The sequence below is a fragment of the Miscanthus floridulus genome, unplaced genomic scaffold (assembly GCF_019320115.1).
Source record: "Miscanthus floridulus cultivar M001 unplaced genomic scaffold, ASM1932011v1 os_2490_2, whole genome shotgun sequence".
NCBI lineage: Eukaryota > Viridiplantae > Streptophyta > Magnoliopsida > Poales > Poaceae > Miscanthus > Miscanthus floridulus.
The window spans coordinates 14381-21570 of NW_027098334.1; positions in this window are offsets into that span (position 1 = coordinate 14381).

The following is a 7190-nucleotide window of genomic DNA, read 5'->3' on the forward strand; positions in this document are numbered from 1 at the left end:
TTGACGCTGAACGTACCCAACATGACCTCAGGCGTCTCCTGAGCTGCATCAGATGACACATAATTCACCTTCGCAGTGTGAGGGTGGTCGGGCGTTGAACTTCTGATTGCCAGTCTGGTTCTGAGGTGCTTGTTGGTTCTGCTTCTTAGGACACTGATGAGCATAGTGACCTACTTCTCCGCAGCGATAGCAGGCGTTGGGATTGTTGGTTGCACCACTCTTCACAGGAGCATTGTTGGGCACTCCCTAGCGTGTGTGCAGGATTGCTGGTCTGTTGCGGGGGACGCTGATTTCCAAACTGTTGCTGGTACTAAGGGCGTTGCTGGGAACTGGTTCCGCTGAGGATACTGACCACGGTTTCCCTAGTGAGTTGGTCCTTGATTCCTCTGCTGGAAACCCTACTGGGGATAAGCACGTGGGCGAGTGTTGCTTCCAGAAGCTTGCCCTTGTAGCCTCCTCTTCTTAGCTTCCATCTCCTTGCGCTTATCGTCAATCATGATAGCATGATTCACCAAAGACTGGAAGTTAGGGTAAATTTTAGACATCAGCTGGAGCTGCAGTCCATCATAGAGTCCCTTGAGGAAACGACGTTGCTTATCCTTGTCGTCCGCTACATCATTTGGAGCATAGCATGATAGTTGTGCGAACTTGTCCCGATACTCCACCACAGTCATGGATCCTTGCTTGAGGGACCTGAATTCTTCTTGCTTCAGTTCCACGAGTCCATCAGGGATATGATAAGATCGAAAATTGTCCTTGAATTCCTGCCAGGTGATTGCAGGAGCATTGTTGGGATGTCCAAACTAGAATGATTCCCACCAATCCTGAGCAGCTCCTTGGAGTTGCCCAGAAGCGTACAACACCTTCTCAAGATCGTTGCATTGTGCTATGTTCAGTTGTTTCTCCACAGCACGCAACCAATCATCTGCCTCCATAGGGTCTGAGGCATGGGTGAACACCGGTGGACGACCTTTCATAAACTCTCCACGCTTATCTCTGACCTGAACAGGTGGTGGTCCTCTTGCAGGTTCATTGTCCAAGCGCTGCATCATAGCTTGCATCAGCTGCGCTTGCATTCCCAATATTTGTTCCATGGTCACAGGTGGCGGTGGTGGTGGATTTATGAGAGCATCACGCCCACGACCACAGCCTCTGCCTCTTCCTCCTCTTGCGGCCATCTATTTTCCAACAAATGTGCAAAATTTAGAGATTTTCCAATTATAGAGAGCTTACAAAAGATAAGAAACAATGCTGAGAATTTTTTGGACAAGATTCAAATTCAGCAGTTCAGTAAAACTGTCATAACTGGAGTTCTAGAGATCCAAAAAAAAGGCATACTAAGAATGGTTGGAAAGCTTAGGAGATCAGCTACAACTTTTATTTAGATCACTTTTACAGATTCTGACAACCACATGGTCAAAAACAGAGTTAAACCGAATCTGTTCTGGGTTCCAGACAGCGCAGGAACATCAACTTGTGTCAGCTAGATCTCACAAACCTGAACAGCTATTGATGTGATTCCAGAGACGTTTGAAGGATACAGAAGTCTAGTTATCTCCACAAAAATTTCAGAATTTTTGACAGCCCAGATTTCGAGATACCGGATAAAGGACACAGGCTGCTCCAGAAATCAGCACAGTAGAGATAAGATAAAGCGAAACATCTGCATTAAGATTTCATTCCAAACTTAAAGTTCCAATCTAAGGAAGTTGTGGACATGCCCACAAACTTTCAGCAATCAAACAAATACCAAATCAACCAAGTTCACAAATTAAACATCTAATCATCCAAGTTCACAAGACCAAACAAAACTAAATATGAAACACGAACTAACAACGTGGTATTCTAGATCAAGGCACCTAACACCTATGGAGCGGTGTCAATCATGGTGAAGGACCGGCGCTTCTTCTTGTAGATGGATGGCTGCCCAAGTTGAGCTCGAAGTTCATCCACTTGCTTCTAGAGACGTCTCTCAGCCCTCTGGGATGCACGCAGTTCTCCTTTGACTTCCTCATCCACCCCTACATAGCGTGGACATGCTGCATCATTGCTTCCAGAGTTGGGTCACTCTCTGGTGGAGCCAAAACCTGCCAAACACCCTCATGATCATTGCGAGGAAGGAACCTAAAGCGATCCTCCCTCATGGCCTCAAAGCGACGCCCATGGTAGTGGATGTAGGCGTTCTGTGCTGCATCCTCCATGCCATCCAAGGCATGGGCTCTCCTGGCAGGGGCACGGTGGACAGTCTCCACCTCATGTCCATTCTTGATGTCGTTCCAGGCGGTGACCACCAGCTCTACCTTCCAGAAGGTAGCCTCCAATGGATGCTGATACTCTGCATAGTGGTAGCTGATGGAGGCGTGCAAGTCGGGGGTAGTAGTCGTCCAGCATGTGAGTGAGGAGGGTGTGGTAGTAGGCTGTCTCTAGGGCTGGCTTGAAGTAGTACTTGCACTTCTAGCCAATCTTCTCATCCACCAAGGGGACAGCTGGGGATGGTGCAGGTGTAGGGGAAGTAGCCGTCGACTCCTCAGGTGAAGCTACAACAGGATAGACCGGTGCGACAGCTGGAGTAGGAGCAGGTGCAGGCGTCGGGGTAGCCATCTCCTCGTCGTCGGAGATGATCACAATCTCTTTCTCCGCCTATGGAGCACGTGGGGTGAACAGGGCACGATAGCCAGCAGTGCTGAGGCGAGCAGTCTTCGGGTTATGAGACATCTATAGATTTAAAGTGAGATAGAATTAGAATCAATAATTTTATATAATAGATTAAGGTATGAAAGCATAAATGTTTTAATAAAATAACAAGAATAAGACAGTAAGCAAGAAACCAGAGGAGCAAAGATGCTAAACGACCATTTTCTAACTAGGTTTGCGTCCTACAGTCAACATGGCTTTGATACCAATTTGTCACACCCAATTTTAAGGATAAAATTGAATGAACAAAACTCGTGTGTGCCCATGGATCAATCACACACACAAGCTAACAAATTACATAAAGTATCATCACGGTGTCTCATACATCAGATTCATAATATAACTTAGTCTTATACATCACAGCGGAAAATAAAAGGTAACTCTCTCACGTGGAACACCATCACAGGGAAGGTCAACTGGTAGACCACAAGCCTAAAAATCCTCCGGGAATTCCTCATACCCGTTGTCATCTGTTACCCATCCGGGATTTTATTCAAATAAAGAAAATAAACAAGCGTAAGTACATCCCATACTTAACAAGTTAACATGGGGTTATGAAGCTCAAAAGGTTGACACTGGTTTTACTGCAGTTAGCATTTTTAGTACGACAAGCTTTTATTATCTGATATTATCAAATTATGCTTAAGCTCCCATTTAATCCCATAAGAACATATATCAGGGTCAAGTGTACCATATATCATCATAGAACAACTTAAATGATCCACAACAAGTAGCCAGTTATTCTGTGAGTTTTTCGGGCCGCTCGTGACCGTGAGCACGGCTGTTATAAACAGTTTGTTACTCTCTGCAGAGGTGGTGCACATTCACCACGAGTCGTGATCCCCATATGCCCGGGTTAATTACTCCCATATCACTGCCAAGGTGAGCGGGTAGGGTACACTATGAAGCCACTTCATAGGTTTCTCTAACAAGTTAGGGCCGCTAGGTTTCCTTGGTAGGCAGATGTAGGAACCCCCCTTTCCTATGGCACATATCCATCGCGGCTGTACACATAGGAACAGAGGCAACCCTATACCCAACGTGGCAAGCCCCATTTGCGCCAAAAAGGTAACCTCTAACTAGCTAGAAAAGGTCCTATTACTGAGCTAAAGTCAGAGCCATTTGACTCTCCCGGTTGCACTGTCAGTCCCAGCTTTTGCCGACAGATAAGTCCTTATGGAGGGCTAGGAGCAACATGATCAACAGTCATTTGCCCCTTCGCCCTATGTATCAGTTGTTATAACTCATGTTATACCTTTAGTTCCATAGAATCATTCATCATCTTATAGATCATATTCAGTTAGAGCACTAGCAATCTACCCATATGCAAATAACCCATAGGAGACAAGGAACAGGATAAACAATCACTAGGATGTCCTTACGGGTATCAAATTAGACACATGCAAATGAGTAATTGATTAAAGTGAAATAGGACATCAAGGTAGGCCCATGCTATACTTGCCTTGGTTCACAAACTCTTGCTGGTCCTGCTGGTCGTCGAAGAATTCTTGGTCTCCAACGTTCTCCTCACCGTCTGAACGCGACCAACACGGCAACATACAACATTCCAAAAGCATTCATGCAAAGCAAACATTCCTATCATTAGAACAGTACACCAACAGTATATAAAACAAGATAAAATGTTTGTGAAAATAATCTACGTCTCGCTACGATCACGTCAACGCGATGTTCACGAAAAACGGAGCTAAAATGCGAAAGTTATGATTTAAACAGGATTTCCTATAGCAATATATTTAATTAAATCTAACCATGAAATTAAAAAGTTCCAAACTTGACTTACAGTGGTTCCAACTTGTAGATTATGGAATTACGAAGCTAACGCGATTTGAACGGATCAATTCGGAGCTAAAACGACGATTTTATAAGTAAAACAGTTCAAATGGCATTTCTGTAAATACTGAAAACCTATTTTATACTAAAGCAGTGAACTTTACGCTTTCAAAACGAGAATGCGTACTCAGGGAAATGCGCTAAGGACGGCGGGTTCTATTTCGGGAAAAGGGAGGGGCTCTTTAACAATTTGACCCACGAAGGGGTATCAGTCACCGGTGGCCGTCGGATTAGAAATGATCGGCCAGAAACGGATCCAAGGGAGAGAGAAGGAGACGCCGGCGGGGAACAGTGCAACCGCGGCGGCTCTCCATGGCCGGCAGCGTTGGAGCACTCCGGTGAGCGTGGTATGGGGGCTAGGGTTCACGATATGAAGAATCGAAGCCACCGGATGAGAGAGGGGGAGCAGGCAAACGCGTCTAGGCCAAAGAGGTGGCCGGAGGGTGCGGCCGTGGCGGCGGTCGCCATGGACGGCGGCCGGAGATCCTCGGCGCATGCGGCTACGGCGCTAGAAGCCACCAAACGCCAAAGAAGAAGGTCGGGGAGAGAGAGGAGAGCATCGGGAGGCTCACAGCGGGGAACTCGGGGTCGGAGACAGCTCGGGGAAGACGGGCGACACGGACGGCGGACGGCGGTCGGCGGAGCTCCTCCGTGTGGCGGTTGCGGCCTCCGAGGCTTGAGCGCGAGCGAAAAATAGAGCGGGGAGCGGCAGCAGGGGGGGGCGGCTCGGGCGTGGCTCCGTTTTAAAGAGGCCAGGCGCGGGGAGGGGCGCTCCCACGACGCAAGAAGATCGGGCACGGGCGGCGGTTGCTCCAGGCGCACGCGCGGGCGGTTGCGAGACGCGCGGAGGGAGGTGGGGGGGAGGAGCTGACAAGCGGGCCCGGTCGGTCAGCGGCCGGGGGGAGGGAGGCGCGGCAGTTGCTGCGATGCTGGGCCAGCGGTGGTGCTGGGCCACACAGGTGCTGGGCCGCGCAGAGCTGGGCTGGCGCGGACGCCAGGGGAAGGCTGGTCCGGCTGACGCGGCTGCTCGGGCTGGGCCAAAAATCCATGAAGAGAGGGAAGGAGAAAGAATTTTTCTTTTTTTCTTTTTCCAAACAAATTTTCCAAAAGCATTTTACTTTCAATTTTCAATTCTCTTTGAAATTTTTGATCAATGCCAAACATTCACAAATTAATATGCAGCAGCATGTATGCATCACTTGTAGCTAATCTTATATTTGATTTTAGTTTTATAAAAATTATTACTTTCCTATGTTTGAATGCTCATATAAATTGCTTAAATAAATCAATTTGGCTATTTTTGAAAATGAAATTTTTCAGGGTGTTAAACTTTACATCGTCTTTCTTGTGCTCATCGAAACCCTGCCAGCACATAAGTTTGGCATCCTCAGGGTTTGAGAACAAATACATCAAGCGATCAACCACGCAGAGGTACCATATCATGAAAACAGATTGTTTCTATCTTCTTCAGCTTCATCATTTTGAAAGCATATGCTTCATTTTCTTCCTCCTAATAAATGTATTTTTTTAACTAGCACCAGAATTTGGGCACCTATCCAGGTCATCATACTCCTTATTGCAGTATAGCTAGGAGATAGTGATTTCTACACGTGTGGATTTTTTCACGTATTGTCAACGGACTGATAAGCTTCTTCCCATTGTAGGTATCGGTAGGCACTTTGTTCTCCTTCAAAGGATATTTTTCTAGTGGATGGAACAAACCATTGAAACTAATATCAGACCAACAGTGTCGAACCTTTAACATCAACAACTTAAGAACAAAATGCAATACTGTACATGCCTTTGACTCTTTGTACAAAGGCACTTTGGTAGTATTCAGCAAGGCATCCATACCCTTTGTAATTAACATTATGGCTGTATAAAACCCTGGAACAAGGCCACACAGAATTTCACTCCATCTATATCCTCAACATCATTGCCATTATCTTCGTTGCCACATGATCTGTTTCGAAACTAGCAATCATAATTGGTCCCTCTATAGTGGTATTGTCTGGGTTGGCTCTTGCATAGAATGCGGTCCAACCGTCTCCATGTTTAATTCTTGTTATCCTTCATGAAACATTGGCAAACCATGTAAGAACTTATTTGTTTCATGTTAGCAAATACAATGTTTTTTGCAACCTATGCACGAATAGTATGTGTGCTTCTTCATCTTCTCTTGGAATGCATGCTTCTTTGTGGCATCAATAAATCTAACAACCTCCAACCCGTACAATGGATCAAGTATTGATATATTATTGTACTCCCTCTATTTTAAATTTTAAGACATTTTTGTTTTTTTAGATGGTGTACATCTAAGAGCATAACAAAATCTATATATCTAGAAAAGGCAAAACATCATATAATTTGGAACAAATAGAGTACATCCATAATCTTTCCATCTTAAATTGCAACAAGAAAGTCCACACACCAAAAAAATCCATGAAAACATCAAAAGATTAATGTATTGCAGCTGTAAATAAATTTCGTTATACGCAAAAGATTCTAGATAGACATTAGTTAATTTAACTCAGGAAATGACATGAACATATAGGTGTGGCTAATTAATAAATCTATGCAATTGATTAATAATATAAGTAAGAGACATTTTTCGGTAAAAATATGTTTGGTCAGTTGTTTCAAAA